Raw genomic sequence first — 19,218 nt, 5'->3', positions numbered from 1 at the left:
GAAGTTGTCCCCTCCACTGTTGTGCTTGCTCTCCTGTCCTCACTCCCAGGAGAGTCAGGTGTCCTTTCATGGATCACAGGTCTTTGTGATGACAATGGTCAAATGTTGGCCAATGTCCCATTTGAACACCAATGGCATAGCGCTCATTGGCACAAAGCTGGTTCTCTGGTTTAGGTCATGATTTGGGGAGAAGTGCCACTCATTAATACCTCTCTTTGGATAACCTAGGTCTTTTTGGAAGCTTCCCAGCTGGAGCTATCACTCTATATGACGTTGCTATGCAACTGTGCTCTATAGACATCTCCTGGGATGCTGGAAAGACTTCACTTCCTTCTAGACAACATTGTTTATTTTAAAAGGGTAGAGACTGGAGCAAATGCAAGGCAGGGTATCCACATGCCTTTCTATCAGTCAGGGCCCCTCAGATAACAGGCATTTAGAGAGATCCCAGCAAGTTCAAAGCTTGGTGCTTAGCACTGGGATACAACATGGTCTAAGGCCAACCCTGCTCTCAAGTTTCCAATCTCATCAGATTGAAGGTTCCAAAGCAGCAATATGTGAAATAATGATTGAAGGGGACATGTGCTGAGCAGTACAGAGTGAAGGTCTGGCAAGAGGAAGGCAGGAGGAAGGCAGTGTGGCCTGCACAATGAAAAGGCAGTGCTTCTTCACACGGATGTTGTGACCTGGCCTTGCCCCACACCACTTACCTGGTCAATGGCAAGAGTAAGAAGACAACATCAGCTTTCCAGCCTCAAGACCAATGGTGTCCACCAGAGGATCTAGCTGCATCGGGCCTGAGAACCACATGTAGAGATTGTCTAAAATGCAGATTCCTGGGCCACTCTAGTGATCCTGATCCAGGAAGCCAGGAACTGGAGTTTCCTTGCAGCCCAGGTGACTGACCACCTGAGAAAACCTGGCCTGCCTAACTTTCCCACCCCCTACTGGCTGTACTTTTATGCCCCTCCTTCAAGAACCACAATTAGGGTCTCTTTAATTACACAAATATCTCCGGGCCTCAGTTCATTCTAGTCCCCTCCAACCTAGTCCAGTCCCCTGCCAACCCTCTGTGAACCGACTGCCATTCCCAGCTTGTCTACACTTGGAAAATCCTCCATCATCTCTAGAAGCTCTGGGTCCTGAGTCCATTTCTCTAGCCTCAACAGTCCTTTCTTACCTGCCCTCCACTCAGAACAAACTACAGATACTCTCAACAAGGTTTACATCCAGGCTCAGGAAACACAATAAAACAACTCTAAGACCCAAACTGGACTTTTAACACAGTACAGGCTTAATGGGACAGAGGTATGGAAACTGGGAAAATCCCTTAGTCAGAGCCCAGTATTGCCACTGGGATGAGGTGACAGACCCGCCTCAGGCACCGTCATAGTATTTCCTTTGATCCTGGTAGGCGGCAAAGTAGTATGGCATGTGAGAAATTTTTACTGCTATGACCACGTACCATTGTCTCTAAGAAGCCTCGATATAATGTACACAATTTAGTAACAGCTTGTCGACAAGAAAACTTACATACTGTCACATTAAATCTGTGCATCAACTGGAAGACCCTAATGGTTTTAATACCAGGAAACCATTAATTCAGTGTTAGCACTGAAGATGGTGAATGTGGGGTTATTATTAATATTGAACATTTAAAACATAAGAAAATAAAAATAAATATAAACTAAATATAAGGATGGCTGAGGAAGAAAGCAGTCTAGAGCCTCCTTACAAACTCTTCCTTCTGCTACTAAATGACCAAAAAGCCAAGGGAAGGGAGAGAGGGAGTACGGATGTGAAAGTACAAAAGGGGAATTCAGAACATAACGTCCTGTCCATCAAGAAAGAAGCAACCCGGGGAGTCAAAGAGCCATATCCCTGAGACTCCTAAATCTGGAAGGGTGACGGAAGTCTCTTGGGAGAGCCAGGAGAGGTGGCTGCCACACTGGAGGCAACTTTAATCTCCTGCATTATCACCAAGTGCCCCCAGGCAGCAGAGGTGGGCTGACAGAGCATGGCCTTACCTGCTCTACCATCTGCTCCTATGGACCAGTTTCTAAGTGGTGTAGACCTGCTCAGGTGCACCTGCAGGGGCAGGTCCAATCACGGAAGAGACCAGGGCCAATGCTAGCCTTGAGGGGCCTTCTCCAAAGTGGCTGTTCAAGGGGGAGTCCCGTAGGGAGTTCTCAGAAACCAAAGGGTGACCTGCATCAAGCTTCCAACAGGATAGCACATCTTTCCAGCTCAGTGGATAGAGAGCCCAGCCACAGCCTCACTCTGAGGGGTGAAGGCTAGGGAGGCTGGCTCCTGGGGCTATTTCCATAAAACAAATAAAAGTCACAGACCCTAAGATGGCCCACCTTATCAGTAAATAAACAAAAACACATAAATTCAAACCATTTTTCTCCTAATGGAGTGGGAAAGATCTATAAAACCTAGTATTGATGATGGTGTGGGAATAATGGCCATTCACACGCACTAGTGATAGGACTGTAAATTATTGCAAATTTGCTGAAGGGCAATTTGATAATATTTATCTAAATTATTTTAACACGTACTTTTTGACCAAGCAATTATACTTTTAGGAGACAGATTTTAAGGAAATAAGCTATTAAATATACACACACACAATGTAAGTTTGTTGGATCACTATTTTACTAGCACCATGCCTAGCACGTAGCAGATGTTCCAAAAATATTTGTTGACACAGAATCAATAAAATTATGAATTGAAAGCAACATAAATGTCTATCAATAGGAGATTGGTTAAATAAATAAGGAACTCATATATTCTGGGATTGTTATATAGTTACTGAAAAGGATGTATGTCACCTAGAGCTGAGGGTTGGAAAGGACTGACTGCAAAGGGATATGAGGGAACTCTCTGGAAAAATGGAAACATTCTTTTTTTTTTTTTTTTTTTTTATATTTATTTATTCGAGACAGAGATCACAAGTAGGCAGAGAGGCAGGCAGATAGAGAGGAAGCAAAGCAGGCTCCCTGCTAAGCAGAGAGCCTGACTCGGGGCTCGATCCCAGGACCCTGAGATCAAGACCTGAGCCGAAGGCAGAGGCTTTAACCCACTGAGCCACCCAGGTGCCCCTAATGGAAGCATTCTAAGTCTTCGTTTTGGTGATGGCTGCAGTGTCCATTTAAGTGAGTGCTTTTTATTGTTTGTTTATTATACATTCAGCAACATGGTTGATTTTTTAAAAAAAATGGATGAGCTACTGAAACTAATGAAAACTATTGTCATTAACACAGAAAGTTGTCTGCAAGGTAACATTAACTAAAAAAAAGATGATAAAAGAACATATATGATGATCCCCATTTGTGAAAAATATGTAGAAAATATGTGTATGACAGAGTGTGGAAGCAGACTTTCCTATTGTTCTAGAGCTCTGTAGATGCCCTAAAGTTAAGGACAAACATGGTAAGCGCTCACATTTTCTAAAGAAAGATGCCAGACCATCTATTTGGAACAGATGGTCAAGCTGGTCCAGTAACGACTACTCCCCACAGTCCATTGGAGAGAAAGCTAGAAAAACGCATGCTAGACTCCCAGGCTGGCTGGGGCAGTGGGAGATGGCCAGGTGAGGACACAGGACAGTGATGGGAGCAGCCTGTCCCTAGCTACCAACTAAGCAAGGATATGGCACCAAAGTTCTCAGTGAAAATTAATAGTTTAAGCAGAGTATGGATTTTTTTTTCAAAGATTTTATTTATTTATTTATTTGACATAGAGAGAGAGACAGCGAGAGAGGAAACACGTGCAGGGGGAGGGGGAGAGGGAGGAGCAGGTTTCCCGCAGAGCAGGGAGCCCGATGCAGGGCTTAATCCCAGGACCCTGGGATCATGACCTGAACTGAAGGCAGATGCTTAACCAACTGAGCCACCCAGGCGCCCCAGCAGAGCATGGACTTTTAAAGGATACTGAATCCTGGGGTGGGCCAGAGAGCCAAGCATAGAAACTGCATGGTCAGGATCACCAAGCAGACCCAGGCACTGCTCCAGCCAAAGTATCACTGATGCTGTGGCACCACACAAGCATTTTCTCCTTCTCCCTTCCAAGTTCTGGAAACCACAGCTCCAACCCATTGGCAGAGACAGATCAAACAGCTGCATCCTGGAGGCAAGGGAGGCTATTCCTTGGATGGTGGATTCAATCTGGGAATTTCCCTGAAACTGCAAAGGCCATTTAAAGGGGGCGGGATGGTCACAGATATGGAAAGTACCTTCTGACGTTACAGATTTCCTATGGGCATGTTGACCAGCTATCTAAGAAGGCTGCCTCTTAGGCTAGAGGGTCCCAGCAGCATAGTGCCAAAGCAGGAACTAGGAGTAGCCCTAAGAAGTCAGGCAGCATGTCCAGTGGAATGGTGTATGCAATGCCCTCCTCTCTGGTCCTGCTGGAGAGGGCTGTGAGTAGGCTAGACACAGGAGGTGGGTTCTGAAGGAACTTACAGAAGCATCGGAGGAGGCAGAGTGTGCAGTGGGAGTGGGATGTGTCAGGGCAGGAGAATAGCTGGTCCACAGGTCAGGCTGTGCTGACTGGATGAGAGACTGAAGTTTTGATTTAGATGGAATATTTCAATTTCTGAAAAATGAGCCTTTCCTAAATCTTGAGAGTGATTAGAAAATCCAAGGTGCCTCTAAACATTCATATCAAGTGATGGAAAAGGGGAGACAACAGAATATGGTGGATAAAAGCATATTGTTTCCTATCAACTTCCATTCATCTAAAAGGTCTGGGTAGCTCTATTCTCAATCACTAAGGGCAGTTACACATAGGGAGGCAGGGAAGTGGTATTCTTGAGGAGAGTGCTTTTTGTTCATGAGCATTTTTTTTAAAGGATACCTCCATTAAAAAAATCTAGATATGATAGACATAGAAAACATTGAGCTAAGTGAAAGCCAGCCATAAAAGGCCACATATTGTACAATTCCATTTATATAAAATATCCAGAACAGATAAATCTCCAGAGGCAGAAAACAGATTAGTGGTTGCCAGGGTGTGAAGGGACAGAAGAATGGGGAGTAACTGCTTAACAGGTACAAGGTTTCCTTTTGGCTTATGAAATGTTCTAGAACCAAACAGAAATTGTTATACAGCAGTGTGAGTGTACTGAATGCCAATAATGGTAAATTTCATGTTTTGTATATTTCACAATTTTGAAAACTGGGAAAATGAAAACAAAAACCAGTGAATGACAACAAACATTTAGATATAATGATTGACAGGGAAACATGTTCACCATAAATTAGAAAAAGTAGGTTTTAAAATTATGCCCAATATAAGACACCCAATGTGTGAGTTATAAAGAAAGCAATTGAAAGGACCGATCCCATAATGGTAACAGTCATTATTTCTGGGTGGTGAGACTACTGTTAACTGTTTATGTTTCTAAATTGTCTAATTTTCCTTCATAATGAACTAAATCTACTGTTTAAAATATGTACATAGGCTAAAAATTGGTACGTGTATAAGACAGGTACAGAGAAGGGACTGTGGAAATTCGGAGGCAGAAGACTTGGCTGGGTTCTTGTTACCTTCCTTAAAGTAGCTTCCTCACACATGTCCTTACCTCCATGCTTCTTTTCTCAGACACACCTTATAGCTGCCACCAGATGCCTTTTCTGAAGCATAGCTATGATTTGTTTATTCCTTGACTCAAATAACCTCAGTGGTTCCCCACTTCCTACTGAACATAGTCTCAATTCCTTGGCCTGTGATTCAGAGCCTTCCACCATCTGGCCTCAACCATTTAAACCATTCCTCATCCTTCTCTATGCACTACACTCCAGCCACCTTATCCAGATGCCATGTTCCTAGTGCATGGACACACACACACACACACACACACACACTGACCACTCTGCCACTGCTTCTAGAATTTTCTCTGCTTGGAATACGGATTTCCTCACTCCAAAAGCCCCCAGTCATGTCTGGTTCTCCAACCCAACCTTCTCTAAACCAGTGACACTGCTTCCACTTGAGGACATCTCTTTCTTCTCTCCCACCCATTTCAACTGTATCTCTCTCAGGGCATGAATTACTTTTCTACTCCCTGTTACAGTGGTTTATGGTCATGGTCTATCTACTCTAGACTGATGCTCCTTAAAGGTCAGGGTTCATAATCAACAAATTAAAAAAAAAAAAACAACCTCTCAGGCACATTTCTATGTGCCAGATTTAGTTGGTGGCTTTTCTAAAGACAAAAAAAAAAAAAAAAATGCAAGGCTCTTGGATGGCCCCATGAGTGTGCTTCCCACATTCAAAAAGTATTCCTCAATAATCCATCAAACTCTAGAATAGCTCTCAGCATGTCAATGCCATGCTGAGGCAGCTTGAAGAGCTGTCGTTAGCAGTGAACATGCAAGGTCATTTTTGTGTCTAAGGAGAAACTTAGCTGAGCTGTTATCCAGCAACTCATCTTTCTTCAGAATTCAGGAGCACATTAAAAAAAATTAATAGACTTTATTTTTTTAGAGCAGTGTCAGGCTTACAGGAAAATTGAGCGGAAAATACAGTGCTCCCATGTAGCCCCCTCTTAATAGTTTCCACCATTATTAACATGTTATGTTAGCATGGTATCTTTATTACAATTGATGAACCAATATTGCTACTTCACAAACTCTTCAGTTTACATTAGGGCTCACTGTGTTTTACATTCTATGGGTTTTGACAGATTCATAATGTCATGTGTCCACCCTAGCAATATCTTACACAACAGTTTCACGGCCCCCAACCCCCTCTGTTACAGCCGTTCATTCCTCCCTCCATCCCCCTGAATACCTGACAGCCACTGATCTTTTTACTGTGTCTATAGTTTTGCCTTTTCTTTCTTTTTTCAAAGATTTTATTTTTTACTTGACAGAGAAAGAGAGCACAAGTAGGGAGTGGCAGGCAGAGGGAGAGGGAGAAGAAGGCTCACCAGTGAGCAGGGAGCCCATGTGGGACTCGATCCCAGGACCCTGGGATCATGACCTGAGCCAAAGGCAGACACTTAACCAACTGAGCCACTCAGGGATCCTAGTTTTGCCTTTTCTGAACATCATATAGGTGGAATCATACAGCATGTTGCCTTTTCAAATAGGCTTCTTATACTTAGCTATATGCATTTAAAGTTGTTTCATGTCTTTTTGTGGCTAGATAGCTTGTGTTTTTTCATTGCTGTTTAAACCCCATTGTTTGGATGTACCACAGTTTGTTAATCCATTCACCTATTGGACATCTTGGTTTCTTCCAGTTTTGGGGGGTTTTGAGTAAAACTGCTATAAGCATTTGTGTGTAGGTTTTTGTGTGGACAACTCCTTTGGGTTAATACCTAGGAGTGCAACTGCTGGATCATATGGTGAGAACACATTCAGTTTTGTGTGAAACCACCCGACTGTTTTCCAAAGTAGCCAGACCATACTATGTTGCATTCCCATGGGCAAAGAGTGAGAATTTCTGTTGCTCTACACCGTCACCAGGGTTTGGTGTGTCAGTGTTCTGGGATTCTTCCATTCTAATAGGTGTGTAGTGGAATCGTGTTGTTTTAATTTGCAATTCCTTAATAACATATGATGTGTAGCATCTTTTCGTATGCTCATCTGACATCTGTATACCCTCTTTGGTGAGGTAACTGTGCAGATATTTTGCCTACTTTTTGACTGGGTTATTTTCTTATTACTGAGTTTCAAGAGTTCTTTGTATAATTTGAACACAAGTCCTGTACCAGATATGTGCTTTTCAAATATTTTCTTCCAGTTTGTGGCTTGTCTTTTCATTACATTTGTTTTTTATCTTTGGGAAAATAAGCACCAGAGCAGACAGACAGACTGAGCCATCTTTGACCTCCAGCATTTACTGGGCAACTCTGTTTTGCATCCAGGTCTATTGGCTTTGATTGGCTCTGTGTGGCTGCTTAATTCACTGGCTTCAAAAGAATAACTGACTTTTAAGTCAAATAGGAAGCCTTGCCATTGCCACTTCTGAAGTGTGCCAGAAGTGTGTAATCATTGCTAAGCACGGGGAGTTTGATGTTTCATTATTACTGCTGCATGTTTTTTGACCTTCACTGGTGAATTTATTCCACAAATGTTAGGACCCTTGCAGGATTCAATGCTGGGCCTGGCTCCTTGTTTGCAAAGCAGCCTCACTGTCTCTGCCATATGCCCTGGGCACCACTGAATGAGATTCTCTCTCAATCCATGGACTGAACTCAGAACAACTCAACACGACCCCTTGATTCTCTGCCAACTCCCACACTACACCTTTCCCACTTCCATCCTCACCTTGCTCTTCAGGTTTGGTATCTGCTGAGGTCTTCTGGCACCAGCTTCTGGTCCACTCCACTGTGCCTCTGATCCCAGGAGTACCTGGTGCAAAGACCCTCCCCATTGGCCTAGCTCCAGGTCACTGAGCTTTCCACAGCACATGTGGCCACTCAGGTGGGACTCAAAGGGTGACACACAGAAGAATAAGATACAGACTTGCTTCCAGCAGTCTAGTTGGAAGAGGATATTAACATAAAGTAATCTGTGATAAATACCAAAGAATTCTGCAGATAGCAAATACAGTGGGTTAGTGTGGTTAATATTAGGAGACTTGTATTGTGGTTTTAATTGTAATTCCTCCCCCTTGTTTCCTCACCTATAACAAGGGCTGATAGGGATGGATGAGATCTATTCTTTTATTCAGAGTGTGGTCCCTGGACCAGTGGCAGCACTGGCATTACTTGAGAACTTGTTAGAAATGCAGATTCTCATCTTGTCCCAGACGTAATGAATCAGAGATCTGTACCTTAAGATTCCCAGGAGATTTATAGGACATCACAGTCTGAGAAGTATTGGGAGGCATGATCTTTAAATTCCCTTTCAGTTCTAAGCTTCTACAATCTGTGTCATTTCTTTTGACCCTGTCAGGCGGGAGGCTGCTGGGAGTTCTCTGGTAGGATGCTGACTGGCTGGGCCTGAAGAGAGCCTGAGGGTGCCTCAGCAAGCAGGCTCCAGTGCCAGGCATCCAGGCTGCTGGTCAGCATGACCCTCCAGGAGATTCATGCTGCCCTTCTGCCAGGGGAATGGCTCAAGTTGTTACAACAGAACATGACCCAAGATGGGAGCTAGGGGTGGTGCCCACGTGACATGAGCTCTGCCCGTTTATGCAGCTTCCCTTAGAGACCTGGCTCCCCATCGCTGAGCAGGCTTGGCTGCTCTGCTCGCCTTTTGGGCTGCTGAGTAGAGAGAGTGAAGGGAGAGAAGGGAGAGAAGGGAATTTGCAAGGAACATTTATGGCAAGTTCTGAGGCTGTAGACTTAGTAGTGGGGGAAGGATAGTGTGTGCTAAAATCTCTTCCTGTAAATACAAAGAACATTTCAGATATCAAATTCCTTTGCTTTCTTTGGGCTGATCCCTTGTACAACAGAAGGACATGGAACACAAATTATGCAGTGGGAACTGGCAATGTAGGTTCTAGCTCTGACTTCCCTTTTTTTTTATTTTACAGATTTTACGTATTTATTTTGAGAGAGAGAGAGAGACAGACAGACAGACAGCATGAGCAGGAGGGGCAAAGGGAGAGGGAGAGAGTGAGTCTCAAGCAGACTCCATGCTGTGTGGAACCTGACAACCTGACGCAGGGCTTGATCCCAGGACCCTGAGATCGTGACCTGAGGTGAAACCAAGAGTTGGACACTTAACAGACTGTGCCACTCAGGCACCCCCCACACACCCCAGACTTAGCTATTTTGAGGCATTTGAACAAGTCTCCTTCCCTTTCTGGACCTCAATGTTCACATCTGGAAAATGAGACCGGATTTGCTCATTCAAATATCTCAGCTCCTAGGATGAGCCTTACACTGGGCTAGGTGCTGGGAACACAAGTGATATTTATGGAGTCGACAGTTTGCAAACACTTTTAGAGAAACTTCCAGTTCAAATATTCTATTTTAAAGAAAGGCTTTGGACTCAGACCCAGGATCAAATCTGAGCTTTGCAACATACTAGCTGGGCATAAGCAACCTCTTAATTCTTGGTTTTCTCATCTAGAACATGGGGGTAACAGTTGCTCTCTCATAAAGTTGTGATGAGGATTAGACCCGCTTCAGGAGGAGGAGGACTCAGTGGGATGGATGCCTTACAAATCGACCACATGCCCTGCATGAGCTACATCTTCTACTGTGTGAGCCACCAGCCACATATGGCTAGTAAAAGGTACACTGGACACTGGAGACCTACTATAAATAAAATGATTTTTTATATTTATTCCCAGTTGAAATAATATTCTGGATATATTGGTTAAATAAAATACATTAAATTTAATCTCACCAGCTTCTTTTTACTTTTTTAAATGTGTTACTAGAAATTTAAAATTATACATGTGGCTTATACATTGCACAGCTCTGGTCTCAAAGAAACAAAACCATACTCTGCTGTCCTTGTTAGTTTACATTGTGGTAGGAAAAATAATATCCACACATGAATCCATACTCAAGAGAACCCCACCAGGGTGGAGAACCACAGGCCTACAAAGATGTGGAAAAGAAGGGGGAATCAGATGGGTTGGGATGGTTATGGAAAGCTTTGAGGATGAGGTCAAGTGTGAGTATGGCATGGGTAGGCAGAAGGCATTCTCAGTGGGATGTACCAGGCTATGAGCTTCCGTATGGAAGGGTCTATAATTCTCCCATCATGCCTTGTATATGGTAGGTACCCGATGACTATTCACTATTTGTAGGGGTTGGGGGGCAGAAGGGGAACACAGGAAAAACACCAATATAGGTGAAATACAGAGGGCTTGTTTGTGAAGAGGCTGGTCCCACTGAACTGGGGGATGTGCACCTGGGAACAACTGGGCAAGAGGTTGTCTACACAGGGTGGAGGCTTAGCATGGATGCAGTAGACAGTGAGCCCATCTTTCCTGAGTATACAGGGCTCATGCTCCCAAGTATTCTCCTTCCATAGCCTCAGCGTGAGTGTAGTAAGACCAGTCACTGACAATGCCAGAACTTGTCTGTACAAGGGAGCATTGCCTTTAATATATGTACCTTGGCAGGCCTAAACACTTTTTCTATTCATCCCTAATCCTTTCAAATATTTCCTGAGCTCCTTGCTGGTACTCAGATCCCACACTAGGTATGGGGGCCATAGAGATAACTGAGACACCATCCCTGCCATCTTCTTGAGTGGGGCTTGGCAAACTAAGGTCTGCAGGCCAAATCCAGCCCACGGACTGTTTTTGTAAACAAATTTCACTGGAACATAGGCCAGCCTATTCTTTTAGGTATTGTCTAGCTGCTTTTGTGTTACAATGGCAGAACGAATAGAGTAACAGAGAGTATATGGCCCACAAAATCTAAAATATTTACTACCTGGTCCTTTACACAAAACATTTGCTGACCCCAGCCTTCGGGCAACAAACATGTAAGCAAATAATGACAGTGTGATGTGATCAGAATTTGAAGAGAGGGATGGGAAGAAAGGGAGGGAGGTGCCAGAGGCAATTCCCAAGCTATGCCTTGCAGCACCATGGGTTTGTTGGGAAGACAACCTGGTAGGGAAGTGGAGGGGACCCTCCAAGAAGAAAAAACTGCATATGTGACCACAGAGAGGAAAACAGGGTCAATTCTAAAAGCTGGATCTGGCAAGAACACCAGCTTCAAGCAGATGCTTGGGGCAGCCCAGCAATCCCACTTCTATCGTTAATCCCATCACTCTCCCTCTTTCCGAGATGACTACTTGATGTCTTCTCCTCTCTCCTCACACCTCCAATGTCTCTGCTCATAGTCAGCTGATGACTTCCTTCTTATGGCCCAGAGGAAACTAAGACAATCACCAGAGAAGCTCTAGATGCTGCCATCCTGCCCCCACCACCCTAAGTTTCCCTCTTATCTGCAGCCTTGCCATTGCTTCTGCCTTCCCTCCTCTCTTCCAATGAACTGTTCAAATCCTAGCCAATGATCACCCTACCACTAAGGACTAGATCCCATCTGCTTAATAATTCTCTCACCTGTCCCTCTTCACTCCTGCAGCACTAATTACTCCCTCTCTGCGGGATGGATCCCAAGTGCTTTGAACATGCTACATTACCCCTCCTATCCTGAAAACATCCCTTACCATCACCACCCTCTCCAGCAGTACCCTTTTTTTTTCTGTTCCTTCCCAGCACATTCATTTGAAAATGTGTGCACATGTGCTGCTTCAAATTCCTTTCTTTTTTCTTTCTTTCTCTTTTTTTAAGATTTTATTTATTTATTTGACAGAGATCACAAGTAGGCAGAGAGGCAGGCAGAGAGAGAGGAAGGGAAGCAGGCTCCCAGCGGAGCAGAGAGCCCGATGTGGGGCTTGATCTCAGGACCCTGAGATTATGACCTGAGCTGAAGGCAGAGGCCTAACCCACTGAGACACCCAGGCGCCACCCCCCAAATTCCTTTCCTTTCATTCTCTTTTAAATCTACAATTTCACTCAAGCTTTTGCTTCTACTTCCTTAAAACTGCTCTCATTGAGTTCACCAACAGCCTCCTTAGTACATCTGTTGGCCAATTCTCAGTCCGCAATCTCCGTGGCCTAACTGCAGCATTTGACCTGATGAATCTCTCCCTCCTCTTCAACACATGTTCATCACTGGCATGTAGGAATCCACTCCCTTCTGGATTTGCATCCTCATCTCCCCATCTAATAAACGCTCACTTTTTTGGATTCACACCTCTGGGAATCTCACCCAATCTCAAGATATATAAGCACTGTCTGACAGAGCTTCCTGCAATAATGGAAGTATACTATGTGCTGTCCCACATGGTCGCCCTTGGCCATATCTGGCTGGTGAGCACTTGAAATGTGACTAGTGTGACTCCTGGCTGGTGGCTTCTATGTTGGACAGGGCAGATGTACTTGCCAATGACTGACAAATACATCTTTATCCTCAAGTATTTCCCTTAATTCCAGCCTCATGGACCCAATTGCATACCAGACCTCTCCGCCAAGATGTCTCACTGGCCCTACCACAGCCTTTCCCATATCTGTTACTGACAACTCCATCCTTTCAGTTGCTCAGCCCAAAAAGTCTTGGAGTCATCCTAGACCCCCCTTCCATGCCCCCCACCTGAGGTGTCAGCAAATCTGTCAGTTCTACCTTTCAAATACATGCTCAGTCTTCTCATCACCTCTCCCATCCTGGTCTCAGTCCCTGTCATCTCTCAGCTGGGTTACTGCAATAGGCAACTAACCACTCTCCCTGCCCCCACCCTCACCTGCCCTCCACACAGCAAACATATCACTTTCCTGCTCACTAGCTCCTGGTGCTTTCCCATCCTGGCCAGTGTGTGATGGCTTTTGCAGTTCTACACTGCCTCCTGCAGCCTCTCTGACTTCCAGCCCTCTAGCCACACTGATTTTCTTTTCTATAACACACCAAGCCCACTCCCACTTCTGGGGCTTTTCTATGCCAGAAGTGCTCTTTCTTCAAGATGTCTCATAGCTCATCCCCTCCCATCCAGGTCTTTGCTCAACTGTCACCTCATTGGTAAGGTCTTCCCTGACCACCCTCACTCAAATAGGATGCTCTGCCCACATTTCTATCTCTTCTCTCTGCTTTATGTTTCTTCAAAGTATGTCCCACCATCTGCATAGTAAATATAGTCATTATTTATTTATAAAGTGTCTCCTCCATTAGAATGTAAGCTCCTTGAGCGGAGGGTTTTTAACCCCAGCACTCAGAACTATAGGTGTTCAGGAAACATTTGCTGAAAAAAATGAATTATAGGTATAAGAGTAGGGAAGATAGAGAAGCTAGAGGGGCAGATGGCTCATGAAGAGACTAGGGACACAAAACGCTGGGGGTCTGGACACAGGTGGAGAGTCTCTGCAAGTTACCCAATCTCTCTATGCCTCTGTCCAGGTGGTTTCTTTATCCTCCCAGTACTGCTGACCTCCCACAAGCCTCTTTTTTAGGGAGTAGGAGGAAGGCATACCCCTGTTTCCAGTTGGAAGCCAGATCTTTTTTTTTTTTTAAAGTCTTCCTTCCTTCCTGTAGTCTCTACACCCCACATGGGACTTGAACTCACAACCCCATAATCAAGAGTCACACGCTCCTCCAAATGAACCACCTGGGCACCCTGGAAGCTGGATTTTTACTGTGTGAGTAGCTGGAGTGGTTCCCAACTTTGTCATCCAAGCAAAGGCATTCTGTGAAGTGTAATGATCTGCTCCTGACCCCCACTTCTTCGCCCAAATGGAGTGGGCAGCTGGAGGTTACCTACTTTCAGGGTGCCTCCCTCTGCTCTGGCTGTCTCTAGGTGAGTGGAGACTGAGGGTAATAAATGGGTAAGGAGAGGGGTATTTCCTCTATGTGAGCCTGAGGCTGGAGTCCCCAAAGGAGCAGGATCTGCCTTTTCAGGGTACTAATGAGACAGTTTGTAGTTGTGGTGTTAGGGCATTTTCATGCAGGAAGAGCAGCTGGACATCATCATGGCACTAGTCGAACCATCTCACTTCTTAAGTAAGAAAACAACACTCAGAGACAGGTGTTGGGCTGCCCACAGTCACTTAAGGAGTTAGTGCCTGAGCCACGACTGGAATCTGGGTTGGTCTCCTGCATCTCTTCACAACATGGTGTTGCTTGGATTAACAGTGTTCTTTGGGTCCATCTCTCTCAGCCCCTCTTTCAGACCAGGCCCGGTGGTTTCAACAAAATGCAGTTTCCTGAGTGTAGGAGAGGCTGCACTGTCACAGCCTGGGTAAGGAGCTTCCTCTTTGGGGCCTTAACCTCTGGGGCTGTATTTAAGGGTCCGACCCTGATCCTTACACAGATGATGGAAATTAGAGAACAAATGGTAGTTGTCATGGCAACTCTGAAGGGCTTTTGCACCAGGTACTTCAGCTGCTTGGCATCCCTAGTGATATGGTTTGCTAAATCTCAGCAATGACCAGCCATGTTATCCTGAGAGAAAGCCACTAATTCATGCACCTCTCCACCCACTAATTATTCACTGACATCCAAAAAGAATTTGTGCCAGCTTTCAGTATGACATCCAAAGTGTGGCCACTAAAGGAAAAACAGAATCTCAAAACCATGCTCAGATAAAAATATAGAAAGATTATAGGGGAAAACCCCCCAAGCTACGCACTGAACATGTATTGCCTTGGTAAAAACAAAAACGAAAACAAAACAAAATAAAACAAAAACAACCCTGAAGAATCTAAGCTGATATAGTTATTACAATTTAGTTGTGGGCTTTCAAGTCCCTTCTACTCACTGGGCTCAGCTTCCTCATCTGTAAAATGATGGGGTTGAACTTAATGATCTAAAATCTATGTTGGTGTTGTTATTCTGTGATTCTGTCTTTCTGGATGGCTGGAACAGAGTGTCCACTCTACATTCTTCTCTCTTCCCACCCCATGACCCAGTGGAAAACGATGCCTGACACATGGACATACCTAAGCTACACTTTCCAAGTCCCCTGACATGAAGAGAACAGACATAGTCTGGCATCAACAGAAGCCACTCATCCAGTTTATTCAATATTTACTGAGCACATACCATAGGCAGGGCATGGTCCCAAGGCTATGGAGATAAGCCAGAGAAATCTGACAAAGATGCTGTCTTCAAGCCTTTTCAAAGGCATCTGTAGTAAAGTCAGCAGTAATAGGTTCTAAAGAGGCAGAGACAAAGCCCTTTGGGAGCTCAAGAGGATGGAGAGGCCATTTCTTACTGAAGGAATTTGGGATGCTTTTGGAGGAAACTCTTTCATATGGCCTTAAAGTAGGGGCAGCATTTTAAAATGATGAAAACAAACCATGCACATAGTAAAAACAATTTACATGGTTCTAAAGTATATAAAATGACAAAGTAAAGGTTTTCCCCTCAGCCTCCCAATCCTAACCTTAACCTACACAGGCAACTGCCCCAGGTTACTTTAAAAAAAATATACTTCAGCATCTTGCCTGATGCATCAACTTGGGTTAGTATATTCCATCCCTTCCATGTGTATGGTGGGGTCACTGGTGCCAGGACTGTCTCCTGAGGAATGTAGAGGCAGGCCCTGGAGCCAGACAGTGGGGGTACCAATCTCAATGCTTCCATTTTCTAGTTGCATGACTGTGGGCAGCTTACTTGACCTCTCCATACTTCAGTTTCCTTATTTGGAAAATGGATAGTAAAATCACACCTAACTGGTAGCACTGGTATGAATTCAATAACCCACAAAAGGCTTAGGATAGGGACTGAGACATGACAGAGATTCAAGAAACATAGCTCATATACTTCTCAATGAGCCAAGTTTGAAAGGCTAGGCCAATACTTTTTTTACATGTGACAGTTTAAATAATTTAGATTCTGTTCTGAAGCTATATAAAGTTCTGCATGCTTTGCAAATTGCTCATAAACTGAATTTAAAACTTCAAGACCAATAAGCAGCATTTATGTTTATGCTTATATTCACTGCAGAATCAGGTAGTGTGAATAAATCATCACAGAAAGGGATATAATGCTATTTCATTAAACCCATATTGCTGGATGGAAATGTTCAAGTATGTGGGGTTTTTTTTCTTTTTTTTTTTAATACTCCATCAAATTGCTCAAAATCATGCCACATTTCAATGTGCTTCATATTTGGTCCAGACTTCTTCCACAGGTTCTTCCTTATATTCCTGAAGTTTCTCATTGCCTTTTTCCTTACAGAAGGTAGAAATACATGTTTTCTTTATGATGAGATTGTCCAGATCCCTAATTATCCTGTGAAACAGTCAATTTGGGACACATCACTCTATGGACCTGCTGCATGACTGTCATCCTGGCTTGGCTACATTTTTTTCTCTCACATCTTATATCTTCTTCTTTGCTGGATTCCTTTTATCTTTGCAGGAGTACATCCTTAAGTAATTTTTCTCAGTGTGGAAAGGAAACTCTCTGAGTCTTTACTTGTCTGAATGTGACATTATTTTACATTATACTTCCTCTAAATTTTCTCCTCCAACTTCAACAGTGACCTCCATCTCTGGCCTCCAATGAAGCAGTTTTGCTGTTAGCCAGTGATCAACTAATTACCAAAAGCAGTGGACACTTTTTAACCCTACACCCTTCTGTAGAATTTGACATGGTTGATGACCCTCTGATTCTTAAAATTCTCTGTTCTCTTGCTTTTGAGGATAGTATGTATTTTTTTCCTCTTCCTCTTTTTATTTCCTTTGATGTTTTTCTCCTCTTCATAACCCTTCAAAACTGATATTTTTTTGATGTCCCATCTCTGCCCACTGATGCCCAACCTCTGCACGGGTTTTCTGAAATAGCTCATCTAACACTACGGCTTCAGCCACCATCTGTGTGTTAAAACAGAGCTCTAACTAAATGTTGCATAAGAACTTCAAAATTAATAGGTCTGATTCTAAATTCATTATCTTACCTCAGTCCAAAGGCTGTTTCTGCTCTTGTGGTTTTAATCCTAGTTCATGGAGTCACCATCCACCCAAATCTCCTTATTTAAGAACTATGGAGTCATCCTCAACCTTTCCCTCTCTCATTTCCCAGCCAAGTGACAAGTTTTCCCAAGTTTATATCAGAAATGTCTCTGGGATTTCATCATCATCTCTGTTCTCATTACTACTTTAATTCAAATCCTCACTATTTCTCACTTGGATTGCTGAAACACCCTCCTAACTGGACTCTCTGCCCATGCTCTCTCCCCGGTCTCTTTAGCCTTCATTCAGCTAGTTATCTTCCCCCCAAAATTGTTTTTTATTATGCCTTTCCCTATTTAAGACCCCATCTGTCTCTCTACTGCATATAGAACAAAGCTTAAAATCCTGAGGGTCACACACAACACTTTGCAATTTACTGCTTTACATTTATTTATATTTTCTAGCCCCTCTCACCCTTCAACCCCATATTTTCTACACTTCAGCCACAGAAATTCCTGAGGAACCCAGCCCTCTCATGCACTGTTCCCTTCACAGCTTTCTTACTGGTTTGTCCCTAAGTTCTTCAAGCCCATTTGTTCCCTCTACATTCCCAGAGTACCCTGATAATAACTTCTGAACGTACAATATTGTTGATATCTATTTCTACCTTCCTTTTGTAGCTTTGCTGTCCAGTTCTGACACCAGGCCTATGCTTTACTCACTGGTATCATCAGCACCCAGCACAGGTCAAATCACTAGAAGATGCTGCAATTCAATGTTGAGGGAAGAAAAGAAGAGAGAACCTTGGGGAATGATCATGTTCAGGAGCAGGTAGAGGAGCCTAGGTAAGGGTCAGGTGAGGGTAACAACCCTGCCGTGCAGTAAAGGACTAAGGGAGAGAATTCCAAGGTTGAGGAAATGGTCAGCAATGTTGAATGCTGCAGGGAGGTTGAAGATGAGGCTGGGGAACAGGTCTCTGGATCTAGCCACCTTCAGGAATAACATTCCGGTAGCATGAGAAGAGTGGAGATTTGAAGGGCTTAAGAGAGACGGAATGGTGAGGATGCAGTTCTTTCCTGACCTGACTACTACAGCATTTGACATCCACCCCTCCTTTATTTAATCACTTTCCCTTTTTTTGGCTTCTATGATGGAACATTTTAATATCACCTTAGATTCCTTCAAGGGCTCCTTGTTCTCTATCACCCTCTAAATGTCAAGGATTCAAGGGTTCTGTTTTTAGCTCTTGTCTCTGCTTACTGGATAAACTCTCCTATTCATGACAAGTTCAATGATGCTTACCTCTAGGCAAACCCACATACTTATCTCCAGCCAGGGAGTCTCCCCAGGCTTTAGACCCAGATTCTTTCATTTATTTATTTTTTATTTTTAAAAGATTTTATTTATTTGAGAGAGACACAGAGAGAGAGAAAAAGAGAGAGAAAGAGAGATAAACTGTGTGCATGAGCAGGGGTAGGGGGAGGGGGGGAGGGAGAGGAAGAGAACCCCAAGCAGACTTGGACTGAGTACAGAGCCTGATGTGGAGCTCTATCCCATGACCCTGGGATCATGACCTAAGCCATATTTAGTTCTGCCCATTGTTTGTATAGATGCCCCAGAGGTACAACAACCTCACATTTCTAAAACTCAACTCATCTCCTGCAACCAAAACTCTCCCCCCAACACCTCCTTCTCAATTTCCACTGATTATACCTCTATTACCAAAGAGTCTACTACCCACTACCACTGTTTAAATCCTGGCCCTAAAATTTCTCAGCTGCATTATTAAAATCTCCCTAAGTCAATTCTCAATCCTGCCTTCCAGCATTCTCCACTCTG

General features: G+C 43.9%; 1 protein-coding gene across 2 annotated transcripts in view; it reads right to left on the bottom strand.

Annotated features, from left to right (window-relative positions):
* LOC111153244 (transmembrane protein 266) overlaps positions 1-19,218 on the bottom strand; it is a 111,479-nt gene that overhangs the window by 77,607 nt on the left and 14,654 nt on the right. The gene's annotated exons all lie outside the window — the stretch shown is intronic.

Source organism: Enhydra lutris, unplaced genomic scaffold, assembly GCF_002288905.1.
Source record: "Enhydra lutris kenyoni isolate GAN:26980312 unplaced genomic scaffold, ASM228890v2 scaffoldscaffold31, whole genome shotgun sequence".
NCBI lineage: Eukaryota > Metazoa > Chordata > Mammalia > Carnivora > Mustelidae > Enhydra > Enhydra lutris.
This window is presented reverse-complemented; position numbering and strand designations above follow the sequence as displayed.